The 21,369-nt window shown below is 50.9% G+C and overlaps 1 protein-coding gene across 1 annotated transcript in view; it reads left to right on the forward strand.

Annotated features, from left to right (window-relative positions):
- The first annotated feature begins 7,406 nt into the window (after positions 1-7,406).
- Positions 7,407-21,369, forward strand: part of LRRN2 (leucine rich repeat neuronal 2) — a 68,619-nt gene continuing 54,656 nt past the window's right edge. Inside the window, exon 1 of the mRNA XM_054446611.2 lies at positions 7,407-7,858. The gene's annotated coding sequence lies outside the window, so the exon portion shown is untranslated. The remainder of the gene's footprint in view (positions 7,859-21,369) is intronic.

Here is a 21,369-nt window from a genome sequence, read left to right on the forward strand (position 1 = left end):
ACTGAGGGACTCAGGGTCAGTTTTACCCAAGTTGCTTATCATACAGGCCAGCTCCTATGGACAGGAGAATGGGCGAAGCTGACCTCTGCCTGAAGAGCCACTTCATCTAGGAACAAGACTGTCTCCAGGCCACACCTCCCTCAGCTCTCTCTCTCTCTCTCTCTCTGTTCATTGTCTGGATCCAGGCCTCAGGATGCTTGCCTTAGGCCGCCCAGTGGGGCTGGGACTAGCGTGAGGCAGGGGAGCTGCCTAGGCCAAAAGTTAAGGAGGCACTCAACCCTCACGTTCTGCAAGTACAGGGTCAGCGCCTCAAAGTGAGTGCCCTCTTAAATTTTGTGCCCAGGGCATCTAGCTTGCCTTACTGAGTTTTAGCCCTACAGCTCAGCCCTCTGTCTTTGCTACTATCAGATGTGTTTCTGGACACAAGAAAGAATATAATAGCCCTTGATGAAGCTACAGTCCCCAGGGGGTCATCTGGACTCAATAGTTTTTACGGATTCACTTCTTCCTAAGGAGGTGAGAGGAGAGGACAAAGTCAGAGCCAAAGCACCCAATCAACAATGCTGTTTGATCCAGGACGTAACACTGATTCCCCCTGCCCTGAGGACTCCTGGATGGGGATCCCCACTCAGCAGGTAGGGGGTAGATGGGAGGCTTCCGTCCTGGGCAAATAGAATCTATGGGAAGTCTGCCATGAGTAAGGCCCTCCAGTGGGCACTCTAGGGAAGTAGCAATGAATGATACAGTTCTTTGGGGGAGTTTATCATTTAATAGAGAGGCAGGATACCCAGAGAAAGTAACTTTTCAGGCAAAATGCAAATGATTGCAAATAAACATAAAGTGGCATAAACCAAGACTATTCCTGCAGAAGGGAAGTGGAGTGGCGTGACCAGAATCAGGAGTGAATGCTGGAAAGCTTTCTGGAAGGAGCTGAATTTTCTCCACGGTTTACAGTGTTCCTCCAAGTGCGGTCTTTGGACCACCTGCATCAGAATCCCTTGGGGAGATGGTCAAAAATGCAGTTCGTGAGCCCCACTTGAGACCTACTGGGTGAAACCCAGGAATTTGCATTTTAATCAATTCCCCAAGTGGTTCTTCTGCACACACAGTTTCAGAAACACTAGTTTAGACAGAAAAAAAATAGACCCATGGAGTAGCTGCTGGGAAAGACCTTAGGAAAGATCTTTAGACATCCCCATGAGCTCTAAGATCTATGTTGGAATTAATTCAAATATTGGAAATAAGACCACAAAGACTCCCTTCTCTGACAGAAAATAAAAGGAAAATATAGAGGTCAGAGACAGTACAAAGAGAAAAGAACAGGATTAGGATACATGAAGTCGCAGTTTCTCTGTCCTGTGAACCATTTCTGAAGTGAAATGTTCAGAAATGAATAGAATCTGATTACAAAAGAAGACAATCAACAGAAATAAAAACGCTGGATTTGGGCAAATATGTTATTCTTAACAGGTGGGATACCCCGTGTGTATTTTATTTGCAGGCTTTGGAAATAAATATCCAAGGCCTGATAGTGACTTCTGGAAAGATATACGTTGAACACCATGACTCAGCACACACACATGTTTACATGAAAAAAAAAAGTATTCATGAAATATGTCCTGTTTCATTTTCATTTCAACAAAATTTTTTTTTCATTTTTTTTTTTTTTTGAGGTGGAGTCTCTCTCTGTTGCCCAGCTGGAGTACAGTGGCGAGATCTCGACTTATTGTGACCTCCGCCTCCTGGGTTCAAGTGATTCTCCTGCCTCAGCCTCCTGAGTAGCTGGGATTACAGGCGGGCACCACCACACCTGGCTGATTTTTGTATTTTTAGTAGAGACAGGGTTTCACCATGTTGGCCAGGCTGATCTCCATCTCCAGACCTCGTGATCCACCCGCCTTGGCCTCCCAAAGCGCTGGGATTACAGGCGTGAGTCACCACACCCGGCCTTTTATCATTTTTTAAAAAAGTGCTTGCTGCAACCCACTGATGGGTCTCTACCTGCAGTTTGAAAACCAATAAAGCAGAAGGGAGGTGTGGGTGATGAGCACTTGGGGACAAAGTCTTCTTGACAGCCTATGATGGGTCTCAGTGAGGTGGGTCAAAAGTCAACTCAAAAGATGCTTGAGGGTCCCTGGGACTGACCTCTCAGGAAGCCTAACTATTTTGTCCTGCCTTCAAGCATCTTCTCAAGATTTTCCTCCTCCAGAAAGCCTTTCTAGATCAGCACTCCAAATGGCATTCCAGCTTCAGCTCTTAGAGCGCTCTCAAGCGTCCCCCAGTCTTGGTGTATGCGTGGCAGCCCTTGACTTAAAAGTCATGCAATTCGCAGTAGGCCCGATATACTCGCAAGTGGTGCTGGCTGGCTGGTCTGTTTTCAGATGTGCCACGGGGCACAAAACCCTTGTCCCCCAGCTTCAGACCTCTGAGGCCTCCCTTTTTGCCCATACAGGTTCTGAATGGGGGAAGGGTGGTCACTCCAATCCTTCCCATGGTCCCTTCTACCTAAAGCATTTCCTTCAGGAATCTTCTGAATACGTTAAACAGAATAGGATTTGGTTACCATATTGCCCAGTTTAACTGTTTTAGATACTCAAATCCAATTTAAGAAATACAGAGTACACATTGGGAGGCCGAGGTGGGCAGATCATGAGGTCAAGACCAGGCTGGTCAACACGGTGAAACCCCGTCTCTACTAAAAATACTAAAATTAGTTGGACGTGGTGGCAGATGCCTGTAATCCCAGTTACTTGGGAGGCTGAGGCAAGAGAACTTCTTGAGCCTGGGAGGCGGAGGTTGCAGTGAGCCAAGATCGTGCCACTGCACTCCAGCCTGGGTGACAGAGCAAGACTCCATCTCAGGGAAAAAAAAGAAAAGAAAAAGAAATTCAGGGCTGGGTGTGGTGGCTCATACCTGTAATTCCAGCACTTTGGGAGGCTGAGGCGGGTGGATCACTTGAGGTCAGGAGTTCGAGACCAGCCTGGCCAACACAGTGAAACCCCGTTTCTACTAAAAATGCAAAAATTAGCTGGGCGTGGTGGTGCACGCCTGTAGTCCCAGCTATTCGAGAGGCTGAGGCAGGAAAATCACTTGAAACTGGGAGGCAGAGGTTGCAGTGAGCCAAGATCTTGCCACTGTACTCCAGCCTGGGTGGCAGAGTGAGACTCCATCTCAAAAAAAAACAGAGTACAGGTGTATCATTTACGGTTGATTAAATATGGTGTCTGTGGTGTTTGCGCTTATGCCTATAAAAAGTTGGGCACTGGGACGTTGGTGAGGAACGTAATTTTTATGATCACATTGTTTCTGGGCAAAACCAGGTTCAACCTACATCGTTTTTACCTGCAGTGCCTTTTCCAGGAATATAACCCAAGATAAATTTGAAGACTCCCTGCAGTTCCACACAGCTCTGCCATCTGCAATGTGTGTCTCTCTGCCTTTGTGGTTTTCTGTGTTCCAAGGGTGTCTGTGGATCCTGGGAGCTCCCTGAGGGCAGGGGTCAGGGAAGATCCCAGTTCTGTGGGGCCGTCTTAAGAAAAAACCCACAAAATTCCAAATACAAAATTAGGTACAATAGTGATGTTTACTTACGGCCAGCAAGAAGATAAGAATTTGCATGAGCCTTGGACATTCAGGGTCCCTTTCTCCTGACATTTCTTCATTCCATTTACCAGAAATGCTTACTTAAAAATGCTTCCTGTTTGTAAACTGGCTTCCCCTCTTTACCTAGAACACTCTACAGTTCCCAGCTCTCACAGCCCACCCTCTCCCCACCATCCTGCAAGTCAAGAAGCCCTAAAACTTGAGCTTCAGTCCCTTCACCTCTGCCTCTGCCTCTGCCTTCACTTGTTCTCTAATAGCCCAGAGAACAAGGCTCTGCACATGGTGAGCCCGGGCAGGGGACGGTCAGAGAGCAATGGGTACCCCCAGGCCAGTCTGTCTCACAGTGAGGTCATCCAACCACCTGAATCAGAATCCCCTGGATGGTTTATCTGAAATGCAGACTCTGAGAACTACAGAATCTGACTCTGGGGTAGGACCTCAGCACCTGCATTGGCCCACACTCTCCAGGTGATTCCAAGGACCACTGCTCTAGTGCCATACTCTCTGCCTAGTTGGGTCACTGGTGGGGGACAACAGTCCTCATTGACTCCCCAGACCCCACCCCACGTCTCCCAAGGAGGCTGAGCAGAGGCTGCACACAACACACAGTGTTGTGTGTGTGGAGGGTCCACTGAGGGACCCTCAGTGACCCATGCCACATCCCAGGCCTCCCTTCTCTGATTCGGCTCATGTGCCAGGCACCAGTAGGAGCCATCCCTTCCTCACAGCCCCCACCACACAAACAGCATGCCTACCAGTTCTGTGTCCTGACCCCTATATGAGAGAGCCACCTGGAATTGAGCTAAGGATCATTTCTAGCAGCATGTAATCCCTGCATCCCTCTCCCAAGACACTCTGATGTCACAGAGTTCCAGGCTTCCTGGCGGGAAATTAAGCATGGCCAAGCCCAGAAATTAAATTTGGAGGGTGAAAGGTCAATAACAGGGCCATTAAATCCTCTGGGTAATTACCTAAGAGCTTCCAAAGGACTGTGAATTGGGGCAGCTTTTCCCAGGAAAGTATGAGACTCAGAATGGCAGCAATGGGAGCAGGGTTGGGAGAAAAATGTCAACCAGATACCATGCACCAGCCATCATGCTCATGCCAGCCATATAGTCCCTGTTACATTTCACAGCAACCTATAAGTATGAATCCATTCCATTATTGCTATCTTCATCCTAAAGAAGTGCTAGGGAGACTTGGCTTGGTGTTTGGACTTTGTCATTTGAGGACCCTGGATTCCCATCTTAGCTCTATTATATACTGGTTAGGTAAACACTTGTTTTTCTCCTATCACTAGAGTCCAATATTGGTCAAATTTTTGATGAGATGATGCATAAATGTGCTAGCACTTTGCCTTGCATGTAGTAGGTGCTCAATAAGTGTTAACTGCTATTACTTGAATTAATATCATTACTCAGGAAAGAATCAGAGCTAGGGAAGTTCAATACTTTTCCTGAAGCAAGACAGAGTAAATGGACAAGTAGAGTTCCAAATCCAAATCTTTCCGGCTCTAAAAGCTACACTCTTTCTCCAATCTCATTGGGTTCTAAGACGTTTGGAGTCAGCTCAAGATAAGCCTTCCCCTATTTTCTTCCCACAGCTGATGAAATTCCCTTATGCCTCACCTAGTACATCTCACAGGTTTTGCCACTCAGGATCAACCACTTAGCGAACGTTACTTGCATTTATCCCGTTTATTATTTCAATAATCAGTTATTGGACAGGTACTATAAAGGACTGGTCTTATCTTATTAAGGTGTAAGACAGTTGTAAGCTCCAGAAGCTTACCCTCTGGTTAGGAGATAAGACACATGAGTATGCATAGTTATTGGGAAGCTGGGGTGCTGGCATGAGTGCTCTCTCCGGTCGTGCAGTTGGTAAAGGACTGCTAAAATGTCCTCCTTTTTACCATCTGCCTGTCTACATTGACATCGGCCCTTAGACTGGAAAGGTGGCTCCAGTGACTTGACAAGGGACTCAAATGCTCAGGCTAAAAGCTTGGAGTCAAGTTTTGACCCTTTCAATCAGTCAGTCTCACAGTTCTGCCAAGTCTTCTTTACAAAGGCCCATGCATTTACTCTATTCTCACTGCTCCCCTCCTCCTAGATTCCTGCAACAGCTACCTCAATAGTCTCCCATCCTCCTGCCTCTTTCATCCCAAATCACCTGAGGATGGGTCCACAGCTAAACTGCTGAGCCTGGCAATTCAGGCCCTTCATTAGCTGCTCCCACCCTGTATACTCAATGTGGCATTGTCGCACTGTGAAAATGAGGTCTCACATTCTGCCTACAGATTTTGGGCTACTGCCTTAAACTCTCTGGACCTCCATCCCCCGTTCTGTTAAATGGGGATATTAGTCAACTCAGAGTCTAAGATGAGAGAGATGAGAAAAGGCTGGCATCTAATAGTAGCTCTATAATTTTCCTCCCTTGCCCCTCTGCTCTGCTGGTCTCCACTTTCCTGCCTTTGCTGGTCCCCATATTCTCTTCCAGTTCAAATCCTATCCCTCCATCTAGGCTCAGCTGGAGACTCAGCTCCTCCGTTAAACCTTTCGTCAATAACGCTAGTCCATTAAGGTGGTTTCTTTTTGTATTTCTATGGCACTTCCATTGCCTTGAAATGTTAAAATTGGTTTCATATATTTCTAACCTGTCACTCTGAGCTCCTTGAGGCCATTATGCTCCCTAGCAGGGGTGGAGAGTGGGAACCTGGGGGTGGTTTAGTGGGAACTTAATATGTGCTCATTCAATATATGAAGGTGAGAATCCCCTCTGTGCATACAGAACTCACAGACCTTCAAGCCAACTTCACAAAAGCCACCAGGCGTGGCAGTCACCACTGGCTGTACCCTTGGAAAAGACAGGGCCAGAAGCTCAAGCACTGGATGATGGCAGGCAGCCCAGGGAAGCCACTCCTCACAGGACTCCACACCTTGGCCTCCACCTCATCCACTCCCCTGTTGTTGGTTCTGCAGGCTCTGTTCCAGACCCATCAATAGGGTGTGGCCTGCTATGGAGCGGAGTTTGTGATGTCTGTTCTGAGTGGTCCAGGCTGAAGTCCCCACCAAGGCATGGGTGTTGGGCATTGGGCCTTTGCCCTTCTCTAGTGGCAGTCACCCAGCTTTTCTAAGCCACCAGGCAGTAGCCTAGCACCCACCTTCGGCACCTTCTTACTTTCCTCCCCCAGTCTTCATGATGTCCAGCTGGCAGAGTGAGGAACCCTGAAGCCAAACCCCTGACTGGGCCTGCCAGTTCCTGACTGAAATTGACCTCCTTCATTGACAGCCAGGATGGAATCTTCCAGAATGCTAGAGCTGCACGGCTCAGGACGCAATGCTGGAAAGGCATGACAACTAAAGGGGTCTTCCACTCCATTCTTTAGGGTGAGAGGTGCCAGGTCCCAGTGACAAATTCTCACCCACCCCACTACATTCCTTAGTCCACTGTTAACTTCGGGAGGGTAGCACCATGCAAAGCAAAAATGTGATCGTAGGTGCATGCTGTGACTGTGAGCTGCACCTGTCCTCACAAAGCTGCTGAGTTCCCCATCTGTCCTCCTGGCCTTTGCAAGAGGGTCCGAGGCAGTATGAGAGAAGCCAACCCTTCTCTTCCCGGACCCAAGGGCTGTGCCCGTTCTCTTAGGCAAGCCTTGTGTCTCTAGACACAAGGACAGCTCAAGCGTTAGCGTCTGGCCCCACCCAACTCCTTCCTCCCGGGTGTGTGTGCGTTAGGTAGAGGGGGCCTCTGGCCACTCAGGAGTTAAAATGGCAGCGGGACTGGAGGGGGTTGGCGTGGCATGCAGACTGGGAGGAGGCGACCGCAGTGGGCTGGGGAGGTTGGGAGAGCGGCGGAGAAGCGAGTGAGGAGGGCGAGCGCGAAGCTGGGAGGAGGGGCGCGCGTGGAGGGGGTGCCGGGCGCCGCGAGGGCCTGCTCCGGGCACCTGCAAACGCGCGGCGCTCTGAAGGAGCGCCTGGCTCTCGCCCGCCAGCCTCCGGCCACGACGCGCCCAGGGCGCGGAGAGGGGGTGGAGACAGATTGGGATTCTGCCATCGCCCTCACCGGCTGGGCCCTGGAGCCGCTCCCAGGATAACTCCACGTTGGGGAGGGCGCCCGCCGAGCCTCCCCGGCCTGTGCAGACGGCGCGCGCGGCGGGAGGGCGCGGACCAGCGTCCCCAGCCCGGCCCCGGGCGGAAGGCGAGCGGCGCGCGGCCGCGCGGGCAGCGGACGGCGGACGGTGCCCGGCGCCCACGGGGTGAGTGTGCGGCTTCGGGGCTGACCTGGGCAGCGCCGCCGCGGCCGGGGAATCGTGGACACCGAGGTCGCTGGCGTGGCCGAGGGGGACGCGGCGGGAGCGGCCGGAGCAGCCGCCTCAGGGCTCCTGGCTCCTGCCCCGGCACCGCAGCTCCGCCTGACCCGGGTGGGGGCCAGGGGAGGGCCGGCCGCTGCCTTCCGCAGAGACGCCTTCAGGGGAGCCGGCGACTTGGGAGAGGGAGGCGGCCGAGGGGCAGAGGGACGGAGGGCTGGAGAATGCCCAGAAGCGGCCAGGGAGGGGGCGCCTGGGCCTTCGCCCGGAGAGGCCAGAAGCTCCCCCAAACTGTTGCTGGGTAGAGTGGGGCCCTGGAGATGTGGAGGAGCCGAGAGATGGCAGTGAGGTTAGGGAGGGCGTGACACGGGCGGACTGGCAGGCTGGAAGCGCTCCACAGCCTGGGGACTTTCTCCTCCTTGGAGCTCGCGAGTCTGTGCGGAGGGACAAGGTGGCCTTGGGTCTGTCTGAAGTATCTGGAACCAGGAGCTAGGCTCCTCCCGGGCCGGCTGGCTGGGGTCCGACCGCAGCCTGGGATGGGACCTTTGGGGTGGGGGATGGGCCGGCCTGGGGCTCAGCCTGGGGACTTGGTCGGGGGAAGCGGAAACGGAAGGGTGGCTCTGAGCCCACCGCAGGACCCAGGAGACAGGATGGGCTGGCCAGCCACAGGTGGGCCGTCTGTCCTGCTGGCAAACGGTGGCGCAGGCTCTGGCTGCCCAGCCGGCGAGGAGCCGCGGGGTGTGGGGGAACTGAGCTCCATCTGAGGCCGAGCGGAGAAGCTAAAGAGGTGCAGGAGACCCGGAGCCTGGGGAGGGGCCCTGGGGGTACCACTGTGCTCCCTACCCTTCCTCCCCCACCCAAACGAACAGGAAGGAAAATGTCAGCCGGGCTTTGTGCTCTGTTCCTCAGGCTGCCGCAGCTCCCATCTGTTGGAGCCAACGCAGCTTCTAATTGGGCGACTGGCAGGGTTGGAGGGGGTGGGCTGGGCACAGCGCTCAGTTGCCAGAGATGGACTGACAGGCCCTCTGCTTGAGAACCCCAGGACCTAGGGTGGTGAGGAGAACAGCCTCCCTAGGTCAGGGCAGTAGAGGTGACTCCCTGCCAGCTTGGTCACTGTCATAGGGGAAGATCTAGGTCTCCCCATGCACCCGGGCCGTTGGTAGGCTCCGTGCCCCCCTTTCCCGCCAGTCTAGGATGGGCTCTGGCCCAGCGTTTTGTCCCTGAATAAGAAGGCCAGGAGCTCCTCCCATTGCCCACTGCTTCTTAAAGTTCCCTTCAAAAAAGAGCACTGGGCATGGAGGGTAGAGGTGGGCTCTGTACTGAGCACTGGAGCCCCCTTGCCTTTGAGCCCTGTGGCTGCCAGAAAAAGTCACATGTGGGTGGCCTGACCCACTTTCCTGGCCAGGTGCTGTTGTGGCGAAACGATGGAAACAGAAGGGCAGAGCTAGGGGTCTGAGCCTCCTAGGCCTTCTTCCTTCCCCTGGGCTGACTCAGACTTCTCCTTCTTGCGGAGGGCTCTCTCTGGACCTGGGATGGGACCTCATTATTTGCAAAGCATGGAACTAAAGGCCTCTGTGCGTGGGAGATTGAGATCTGCCCAGGGTCTGGCACCTAGGAACACCCCCAAATCCACACCCTCTCCCTAACGCAGTCTCCTCCCGGGGAGACACCGAGTGGCAGTAAGATCTTAGAGATCTGCTAATTCCACCCAGGCTAGTACAGCGGGTTCCCTCTCTAATTCAACACAGTTCTTCCCCACTTCCCGTCCTCTTTTTCCTGTGCCTGCCCTCTTCCTCCTCCCCCTCATCCTCCTCTCCTTCCTTCACTCTTCACTTTCCTCCTCTAACACTCTTCACGTCTCTTTTCCCCCTCACACTGCTCTTCCTCTTCTCTCACCCTCCTCATTCTTCCCCAGATATCTCCCTTTCTTCCCAGGCTCTGTCTCCACTTTGCCCCGCTTCTCCTGTAAACTGCAGCTTAAACCGTAAGCCAGGCGTGCACGCACTCCTGCTCATCCTGCCAGTGGGAGCACACGCGCTGTTGGCTTTGCTGCATCCCTTTTGCAGTGGAGCCTGGGCTGGTGGGCCTGGCAGCTGCATTTACCTGGCCCTGGTGTCCCTTGCACCCTGTCATTTACTCAACTGCCTCTCCTACTCCCCACACCCTTATGTCGTTTATTTGAAAGGAAAAGGAAACTATGGCTTTTTAAAAAATTTATTCATTCAACAACTGTTTCTTGGGTGCCTACTGTGTGCCTCTCATGATTTTAGAAGCTGAAGATACAGCGGTAAACAAACCTCCATGTCTCAAGCTGACCACACTTGTATCTGGACTTGCCAGCTGATTAGCTCTGTTCCCACCAGGCTGGTTCAAAGACCCACAGCTTGAGGGGGCAGAGGTGAGGAACATGAACAATGCTAGTGAATTATCACACTGAGTGACCTCTAACATGCCAGGTACTGCTTAAGTCATCCTGTCCTTAAGATACTTTTCTGACCTGAAAGGATGGACCAGGTCACATCTCACCATTTATCTGGCAGCCCAGGGCTGAGTAGAAGGCTGGTGCTTCAGACAGAGAAGGGGGAAGGAATCAAATTTATTACTGAATACCTATTATGCACCAGTCTATGTGAGGAACATTACAAAAGTTATTCTGTTCAGTCCTGCTGACAACCTTCTAATGTCTGCATTACTATCCCCTGTTTTCTAGCCAAGGAAATTGAGGCCTGGAGAGGAGAAACCACTTGCTCCGGGTCATATAGATCTCCATTTTGAAATCACTTATATCTGCAGTTGATTTGGCCCTATGATATCTGTGACATCTGGTAACTTGTACACTTATACTAAGGCTTACATTCTAACCTAACTTTTCATGGGGCCTTATCTCCCAGTTAGACTATTAATATGTATAAGGATTTGCTGAATGGCTGTGTGAATAAGCTTTCTTAAGGGATCAAGGAAGGCTTCCTGGAGGAACTGGGACCCTGAATGAGGAGGCAGGGAGGGCATTGACTTTTCCTGTGTCATCCTACACAGGTATGTGACAACTTGTAGGCAGGAAGTCCCTCACCCCACACCCCACCTGCGTTCAGGTAGAATTGACTCAGGGTCAGGATATAGAAGCTTGGTCTATGGCCCATCTAATGAATAAGTGTCACTTGTGTTCTTAATCTATATGGCTTGGACTCTTTATAAAAGCTCCAAGACAAAGGATGGGGACAAGAAGCTTTCAAGCCTACAAGGACTCCAGGGAAGGACAAGGATCATGGTTGGAGGCTGGAATGGGGCAGGAATGGGGAGAGTGACCAAGGAACAGAAGAGAAGGAAGACAAAGGCAGAAGATAAACTGAGAAACAAAAAACACTTTTGACAAAAATGAAGTAGCTAAAAAAGACAACAAAACAAAACCGAAGACAAGAGATATGCAAAAAAGACAGCAGCTTGTGATTAGATTGCTGAGAGGACGAGTCAGAAAGATGCGTTTATCTGTTACTTTCCAGTGTGGGGCCTGGGTCTCCGTGGCCTACGGCTCAGAGGCTGAAATTTCACCAAGTTAGCCTCAATCAGGCATTTGCTTATTCAGTCAACCCATCTTTTCTAAGTACCTACTGTGTGCCTGGCTCTGTGCTAGGTGCAGGGGACAAAGAGACAGATCAGATGTCCCTGCTGTCAAGGAGTTCACCGTAAGAGTAGAGATTCTAGAGCCACACAGCTGGAGTTCAAATCCAGGCTTCACCACTTCTAGCTGGGTGACATTGAGCAGGTCATGTAACCTCTCTTCATCTCAGTTTCCTCATCTATAAATGGGATAATAAAAGTACCTACTTCATAAAGTTGTCATGAGGCCTACATGAGGTGATACATGTAATGAGCTTAGAACAGTATCTGGTATATATAGTAAGTGCTATGTAAGTAATATTATTATTGTTATTATTATTAGATGGGGGAGTCAGTCCCATAGACAATAATGAAACAAGTGTTGGATTATAGGGATAAGCAGATAAAAAGGTGACTCTCTGCCAGGCTTGGTGGTTCACACCTGTAATCCTAGGGAGGCCAAGGCAGGTGGATCACATGAGGTCAGGAGTTCAAGACCAGCCTGGCCAAAATGGTGAAACCCCATCTCTGCTAAAAATACAAAGATTAGCCGGGCGTGGTGGCACACATCTGTAATCCCAGCTACTTGGGAGGCTGAGGTGGGAGAATCACTTGAACCCAGGTGGCAGAGGTTGTAGTGAGCCGAGATTACGCTACTGCACTCCAGCCTGGGCAACAGAGCAAGACTCTGTCTTTAAAAAACAAACAAACAAACAAACAAAAAAAGTGACTCTCTGTTTGCTGTTTGCAGATTAGGAAAGGGTTGCCAAATGATGTGATATTTGGGCCAATGCTTGAAAAGGAGTCAACCAGGCAGAGATGGTGGGTCTGGGGACACAGGTGATGAGGGTATTTGGGGCACAGGCATCGTGCATGAAAAGATACCAGGGTGTGTATGTGTTGATTGCTCTTTGTGAATGTCACCATCACCACTGACATGTCCCCCTCAGCCTCTTTGTCTCCAGAGCTGGGAGCTGGGCTTCCAGTGGGGCTGGCTGGTCACCCAGAACATTCCCACATGTTTTGGTGCAGGGGACCTGGTGCATCCCTGCTGGGGGTTAGGCTCATGACCTTGGGCTCCTGCACGTTCTAAGCCCGCATCAAGCAGACTCTGCTCCAAACCCAGAGCTGCTAGGCCTTGCACTCTGCCTTCTGGCACTTCCTAGGGACCTGGGAGATGCCTTGGCCTGAGGGGGCTGCCTTTTAGGAGGGGAGTTTAACCAGGTTTGGTTTGGAATTCAGTTTTTTTCTGTGTGTTTCTTGCACCCACACCTTCCCTTGCTACTCAGCATTTGGTGGACCTGAAGTGAGTTCCAAGATAAAGCGCAGACAGAGGGTTCCTGGGGCAATAACTGTTTCTCAGCTTCTACCTCTCACATGGTAATGACCCTAATTATGATACCTAGCTATGATACCTAGCTATGATACCTAGCTATGATACCTAGCATTTATTGAGCATTTACTATGTGCCAGGCACTGTGCCAACTGCTTTACCTGCATTATCCCATTAAGCTTTCAAAAGTACCCCTATTAGATAGGTAGTTAACTCTCATTATCCCTAACCTAAAAAGCCAAGAAACAGACTCAGACTTGCTCAAGGACATATAGCTAGGAAAGATCCAAGGGAGGGAGTTAGCCCTTCTCTCTGACTTTAGGACTCCTCCTGCTTCTTCACCACCCCCGAATCTGGTGTTCCTTGGGCCTGGAGGGTGCTCTGGGACATCCAGCCCATTCTCTTCCTTCCCTCCCTCCAGGAAGATGTCCCCTAAGCCACCCCTGCCCAAGCCAGTGGCTGCCTTTCTCCTTTATTGGGATCTTCAGAGAGGGTCTCCGTGACCTTTTTTTCCTTCCTGCTCCTGCAGAGTGTGATATTTAAGATCCAACATTGTTTCCTTCTGTCTCAGCTAAGTGCCTCGGGGCCACATGGAGCCACTAGCCTCAGAGAAGCTGGACCTTAAGAGCCAGTGCCCATGGACACATGGTGGGAACCAATGCAAGGGTGGCTCTCTGGGAGACGTGAGAATGGGGCCTAGACCCCAGATAAGGTGGAGAGAGATGGGGAAACCTTGGGACTTGGGCTGTCAGTGGGATAGCTCTAACAAGGCAGACTCGTGTGTTTCAGGAAGAACAGGTACAATTGTTCCTATTTACAAACATCTCACAAGGCAGCTTCTTCAGGGAAAAACATATGGAAGAAGGGGGCAGGGCAGTGATTATTAGCAACCAGCCTGGGTTCCCCAGGAAGAATGGGTCTGTCCTATCTGATCTTTTCAGGGGGAAGGAAAAAAGAGGAAGAGAAAAGAAAGGCAGCAAAGGTTACTTTGCTCTCTAAAATGTTCTCAAAATAAGCATTCAAATGTGGTCGATGAAAGTATCTGTCTTTGGCTTGGGAGGACAGAGGTGGTGATGCCCAGAAGGGGGAATGACCACAGAGGGGCAGCTGGTGGGAAGCGAGACATTTAAAAGCTGTGTAGGAGGAAAGAGAGAATTTGACACTTCACCCTGCCTGGCTGTCACCACTCCTCTTCCCCTGCCTTCTGCTGGGGCTCAGAGAGCTTCAGGCCTCGAGCATGAGAAAGTGCCTGCCCAGAATTGGGCCCAGGGATTGAATGGTGGAATCTACATTGCGAGGGGACCTGCAGAATCGTCCTGTCCACTGCCCATCTCTGAGCGCCACCATGCCTCAGCCATCTGAGACCTGGGGTAGGGCTGGAGTCTCTTCGTTCAGCAAGTATTTGTGAAGCATGTAGCCAGGCACTGAGGGCAGACAGCAGTGAATGACCAGACAGACCTCTGCCCTTCAGGAGCTTTTAGTTTATTGTTTGGAGATGCAGTAAAATAAACTCATAAAGGAAATGGCACATTGGAGGCTGGTAAGTGCTAAAGAGAAAAAACAGGGAAGGGAAATGGAAGAGTCAGTTGGGAGAGGGGGAGTTTGTTATCTTGTGCAGGGTGGCTACAGAGACTGAGAAGGTGACATATGAGGAGAGATGAGGGGGTGGCACCGCAGTCGGAGCAAGCTTGGCAGAGGGGACAGCAGGTGCAAGGGCAGGGATGCAGGGCTGTGCCTGGAGAGTCAGAGGCGGGCCTGGAGAGTCAGAGGCGGCGTGGAGGCCGGCGTGGCTGGAGTGTGGTGAGGGCAGAGAGTTGCAGGAGATAAAGTCAGAGGGTCAGGAGGAGGCTAGCTCTGGGAGAGTTCTGGAGCTGGTGAGGAGGGGGATTTTTCCTTGGAGTAGGATGGGCTCTTGCAGGGTTGGAGCCTGGGGCAGCATGATTTGACTTTTTAACACCCCTGGTCGTCGGCCATCCATTCCAGCATTTCTCTCAGTGGCTAGTCAGGAACTGCTGCCTGGTTGCCCTCTGCAGCCATTGGAGCTGTTTCAGCCAATCAGTACATCCCCACCAAGGATGCTCTGAGCACTGTCCTAGGCAGTGTAGGGTGTGAGGTTGGGAACAAAATAAAAAAGCACAGGACACAGTCTTTACTGGTAAGGAAACCTACTGATCAGCTAGGGAGGCAGACCTTACACTCACAAGAAATAATGAGGGAATAATACCAGACAGTATTTAAAACCGAGTGCTAAACTGTGTGATTTAGACTATAAATGTTATCAGAACTGTGAGCTCTGTGTGGGAGTTATATAGGGAACGCTTCCTCAGGGGGGCGCGGCTGATTTAGGCTTGGAAAATGGAGTAGATTCGACTCTGCAGTGGGAAGGATTCTCGCACGGAAAACTTGGAGCTGGCAGGGTGAGAGGAGAGAAGGGTGGTGCTGCTGGAGGGGAGGGTACTGAGTGGGAGTAAGGCAGCCCACGTGGCAGCTTGCAAGGGCAGGGTCTTCTGTCTCTGAGCAGTCCCTGCCTCCCACCTGGGTTTCCAATGCCCGCTGTACTCTCTCCAGAGACATGGAAAGCCACCCTTTCCAGAAGGAAATCCATTATCCAGTGTTCTTGCCCTCTCCTGCCCAAGACCAGATGATCTCTGATCTTGGAAGTCCTCTGGCTTCATGGAGTCCCATTTCCAGCTCTGGCTGTTGTCCCAGGTCTGCACGCTGGGAATCTCGGCCTCTTAGTTCACTGGTGTCTGGAGCCATGTTCTCTGGAATTCCCTTAGGCTCCATGTATCTACCCAGGCTGCAGCAGCTTCTCTCCTCCCTTCCTCTCACTGCCTAGGTAGGCCCCTGTTGGGTAGGTTACTCCTGTAACATTCCTGGTCGTTTCAGATATTGTCAACTGGAAATAAAATTGCACCAAAATGAGCAAACTTCCTCCCCCATGAGGGGTGAGTGTGTCCTCTCCCTGGATCTTGGGGGTATGAACTCACCTCTAAAGTATAGAGAGAGATCGCCAGAGTGGAGCAGAGTAGGATCCATTGTAGTGCCCTCACCCACCCAAGACACGGGGGGCGATGCTCTCCTCCCTGCCCCCAGACCCCAGGCAAAATGCAGGAGCCAAGAGACCCATAGGCAAAGCAGTCCACTACTAGACAGACATCTCCCCTCCTCTAGGTCCCTGGAGCCTGAGAAAGGGGGGCACACCCGCGGTACCCCAGCACAACCCCCTGGAAGACGCAGAGACTGACCTGAGGCTTTTGTCCTTATGGCTCACAATCCAGAGGAAGTGGAATCAGTTGGCGTTGGGTCAGAATTCACAGTCCCTAGCCACCTGCCCTTGGGCATCTTACTTAACCTCTCCAAGCCTCAGTTTCCTCATCTATAAATCTGAGTTAATAACATCCACTTCCTAGGGTTGTTAATAATAATAAGAGCTAACGTTATTGAGTGCTTATGAGGTGCCAGAAGCTTCATTGCATTTATCTCATTTCATCCACATAACGCTGTGAAGTAGATATTATTTTCCCCCATTTTGCAGTTGAGGAAACTAAAGCCTGGAGGCCATGCACAGCCAGCAAGTGGAAGAGCCAGAATTCAGCCCCCACATCTTTCTGACTCCGGAGCCCTGATTCTCAACTACCACATTAAATGAGCTAATCTGTGTAAAGTACCTGCTACAAAGTAGAAGCTCAATAAATGTTAGTTCCTTTTCTCAATTTCCCCAGGGCCACTCCTCTAGAGAATAATGTTCTCCTACCTCATCACATTTCTTTTCCGGGATCCCCTGGGACATATGATAGACGTGGGAATGGGAATGAGCTGCCAGTTTATACCAAGGGAAGAAAATAAGGCTGAGAGAGGTGAGTAATTTGCATAAAATCATAAAACACCGGGGCTGTGATTAATACCCAGGGCACCTTGCTCATAGAAGTTATTGAGCCCCACTGGGTCCCAAGCAGTTGGCAGAGGGTGTCTTGCAGAGATGAGAACAGACGTTATGCTGTATGGAAGAAGGAGAGGCCACCATCTCCCCCAGGGTCAAGAAAGAGCCTGTCTCACCTGCAGAGGCGAGAGTTGATCATTATGGGCCTGGAAAGTTGCTAGCAGAAACAGTACCTAAGTTCAGAAAGGTCTAAGATCCTATGTTTTCTGAGCTTAGCTATTGTTTCTAGAGTTTGTTCTAAACAATCTGGGACTGTTCGTGAGTCTTTGAAGAGGACAGTGTTGAAGGTCAAAGTGTTGAAAGACAAGATGCTATCTCACCTTTATGACTGTTAGATTGGCATGCCTTTTGCAACAGGTAAAGTGTGCATGGGTGGGTACACACACACACACACACACACACACACACACACAGCTCCATGTAACCTCGCATGGAAATAAAAATGAGCAGACAACTGCAGGGTCATCTGAATTTCAGGGTATATAGGGAATGGAGGTGAGGAGCTGAGACAGGGCCATTCCCCTAAAACAGTCTTCATTCTTTCCTCCCCGGAGACCTCTTTTCTGGTGGGCATAGAGACCCATCTCTCTGCACAGCCCACAGAACAGCCTAAGCCTGCCAACATTCACCTCTGATGGGCAGACCCAGAGTTCCTCTGCATATCCCCCATGGAGAAAAGGAGAAGAGCTTAGGTCATAGTGCATCAGAACTGATGGCAACGGGAAGCCCTCTGGTTCTGTGGCTTTCAGACATTTATAGAAGTTAATACATTTTTCAATGTATGGTAGGCAGAATAATGGGCCCCCTAAGATGTCCATGTACGAATCCCTAGAACCTGTGAATATGTTATGTTCCATGACAAGGGAGAAAGAAGATTGCTGATATCTGGCTTAAGAATAAAATATCTTGGATTATCTGGGTGGGCCCAGTGTAATCACATGGGTCCTTTAAAGGTGGAAGAAGGAGGCAGAAGTCAGCATCTGGGTAATGCCATGTGTGAAAGGCTGGACCTGCCAGTGCTGGTGTTGAAGATGGAAGGGACCAGGGGCGAGGGCCTGTGGGCAGCCTCTAGATTCCTGTCTAAGAAGCTGGGAAAGTCCAGGAAACAGAGTCTCTCCTCCAGCCTCCAGAAAGAAACACAACCCTACCGACACCTAGCTTGAAGCCGGGGAGACCCATTTTGGACTTCTGGCCTCCAGAACTGTAAGAGAATATATCTGTGTTGTTTTTAGCCACTAAGTTTGTGGTCCTTTGCTCACAGCAGCATCAGGAAACTAAATACAGGGCAAAAGCCAAGCGGTGGACCAAAACCCAGTTGGCCTCCTTCTGACCTCCCAGCCACCCTGGAGGGATTGCTTCAGAACTCGGTGGCTCCAAGAAGCCTGGTTTGAAATACAGTGTGTCTGAAATACAACCTGCTAATTCTCCAGACAATGAAATCGAGGCCCAGGGAGGAGTGGTTTTGTGTGAGGTCACGCTGAGTTAGTGGATGAGCTGGGACTGCAACCCACGGTCCACTCCTGTTTTGTCAGAAATCCCAGATGCTTACATGAATTCTCTCATGAACTCATCCGTTACAACAATTGTATGCATATATTTTTACATTTTCAACAAACGTGTGCATATAAAGGCTCAAGCACTGTGCTAAGAACTGGGCAGAGGCGACGTGAGCACTGGCGCAGGAAGATGAGCAGCTCTGAGTTCCAGCCCTGACCTCAGCCCCTTCCTGGGCCTCAGCTTTCTCCAAACATCCGCAGCCAGCCCAGGTTGCTCAGATCTGTCTGTGTTCTTTGTCCTGGAACTGGTCACCAGGTGGGCTTTCTCACAGCCACCTGCTCTAAGTGGAGACACAGCTCTGGGAAAGGAGAGGACCCAGCCCACTGGCCCAGGCTGCACCTGCCCTTGTGAAGCTTATACAGCATTTATCACCCATAACAAGCTGCAGGTGGGCAGCACCCAGGGCTGTGGGAGGGAAGGGAGAGGAAAAGCAGGCAGAGGCAGAGCCTTGCCTAAAATCAGTGCCCCAGTAGTGCGTATACCCTCTGCCAGGCATTTTGACCTTCCCAGTTCTCCCTGAAACACACCTGAGCCACCGGCCGGCCCCCAGGGCTGCCAGCTCCCCGGTGTTGGTCTCCATGGCAACCTCACATTTGCTGTTCTGGTTTCTAATGACTTATTGGCATGTGTGGTAATTTGCAGAGCTTGGCAGGAAGAGCTAGGAGAGTAGTGAGGAGGGGAGGGGTGGGGAGGCAGTGAGTGGGACTTGGCAGTTGGTGGCAGGGGCTGGGGTCAGATTTTGGATGGGGACAGAGGCACACTTATCCTGCCCCACCCTTCCTAGTCCCTGCTGAGTAACATCCAAAGTAAAGGAGCTGCTTCAGGTCCAGGGCCTCCCCTCCCTGAGGAGTATTGGCTCTCTGCAGGCCCCTGAGAGAGAGACAGATGGACTGACAGATGTGGTGCACAGCTGCTCACCTGTCAGGCAGATTTGGGCAGGCGTGGGGGGCTGACAGCCACATTCAAACGTGGCAGGTCAGGCCACTCATGTTTTCCACCACTCTCCTATCTGTTTCCTGGGCCCTGAGAACAAAAGGGTACCTGGGCCCAGGAGTCGTCCTGTGGGGAGAGGGGTGGGAGTAGAGTATCCAAGGACAGACCCTTGCTGCTTCTAGGCCTCTCACACACTCAAAGAACCAAGCAGGGCAGCCCTAAATGAAATGCCAGATCACTTGGGTAGTGGAGGAAAGCAGGGAGGGGGAGAACCAGCCTAGCAATCACGGGGACTGAGAGGAGCAGGGGCCAGACCCCTCTCCACTTTTCTTCGGCAAAGCTTAGCCACCCTCAGAACGATTTCCCCAGGGCAAGGCAGTGGGAAGCCTCAGATTTACTGTGTGGCCGCAGTCTTCCTGCATACAACTTTGCTGCCTCTGTCTCTTTCGGTCACTCTTGATGCTGCGATCTGTTGTGCATTTGTAGGAAGCAGCCTGATGTGCTGAAAAGAGCACCTTCTTGAAAGTTGGATCCATCTGGCTTAGAATCCTGTGGCTTCTGCTTCCCAGCTCTATGACGCTGGACATGTCTCAGTCTCTCACTGAGCCTCATTTCACTTATCTATAAAATGGGTTTAACACACCCAGTTCACAGGGTTGTGAAAATGAAACCAGTTCATGCTTGTAAAATGCTTGGCACACAGTAGGTACCAATAAATATTAAAGAATTTAAAAAGTCATCTTTTAATTATCTACCCAAATAAACAGGAATAATGTGATGGATAATTTAAAGAATTCTGATAGACTTGGTAGGGTATTGTTTTTTAAATATTTGAGAATAGTCTTCATTTAGTTCAGTAAATGTTTATTGAACATCTACTGTGTGCAAAGTACAGGGCCAAGTGGGTCTTTCCCATTGTTTTGTGATTAGGGTGAATTTAAGTTGCTGGTGCATTCTCTAAGCATATATCATCTGACAGAGGGAGAGGGAGGGCCCCTTGGAAGGCTAGTAGCAGAGAGGGGGTGGCCCTCGGTCAACCGTGTATGTGGATCTTACGTGGATCTCGGAGAACTGGCTGGCCCTAAGAGAAAGATCTGCATTGTGAAGGCTCTGTCTGGATGGTGTGCAGTGAGATATGCTGCCCAGCTTCTCAGAAATGGTGAGTCTGTTTTTAGACCTGGATGAAGCGGATGATTGATGGAACTAGTGGGTGGTCGCTCCTTCACTTTCACAAGCTGCTACTGAGGCTTGAGGGGGCCGGTGACCACCCAACTATCAGCTGTAAGTGGAGCAAGGTGCACCTGCTCTCACCTGGGCATCTGAGCAGATCACAGCTCCCTCAACTAGTGCTGGGAGGGAGGGAAGGAGAGCAAGAGGGAGCTAGGAAACTTGGCTTCTATCTCTGCCAGCAGATGGACTTCTGCCTGCAGCAGGAGTCTGTCTGTTCTTCTATCAGCCTCCCTGCAGCCTCCTCCAAGACGGCACGACAGAGATGTGCAAAGAGAACGTCAGAGATAGCTGGGGCCCTGGAGAGCATCTGTCCCACTGCTTTCTCACCATCCTCATTCACATTATAGCACACAAACACAGTGATAATGGCTCAGGGACCCCAATTGACCCAAGGGCTAGAGGGTCATGATCTCAGCACACCTGTACCCATTTGTTGCTCCCTAGCCCCACTTGGGAAGCCCTACCTTAGCCGGTCCTCCCGATCTGTTTTTAATCTATGAGAAACTTAAGCAATGGGGATGGGGAAGGAGTTGAGATCACATAGCGTATTAGTGCCCTTGGGACTAGACAGAAAGCTCCTAACTTCTGGCTTTGTGCTATACCTACCACCTCTTCTCAAGACTCCTTCTTCCACTGATTTTCCTGATCTTTCACCCTGGAGGGGCTACTTCATGTGCAAGAGAATGTAATGTCTCTAAGACACGATTATTCTCCAAATCTCGCAAAATAAGGTGACATCCTCCCCACTCACCTTTATTCTCACTAGCCACCCTCTTCATTCAGGGAAGCCTTTGGCATGTGCCCATAGACCTTCTCCCTTTCCAAGCGTGTGTCTGTCCATCATCCTGGGTGAGATTAGTGACGATG

The sequence above is a fragment of the Pongo pygmaeus genome, chromosome 1, assembly GCF_028885625.2.
Source record: "Pongo pygmaeus isolate AG05252 chromosome 1, NHGRI_mPonPyg2-v2.0_pri, whole genome shotgun sequence".
Taxonomy (NCBI): Eukaryota; Metazoa; Chordata; class Mammalia; order Primates; family Hominidae; genus Pongo; species Pongo pygmaeus.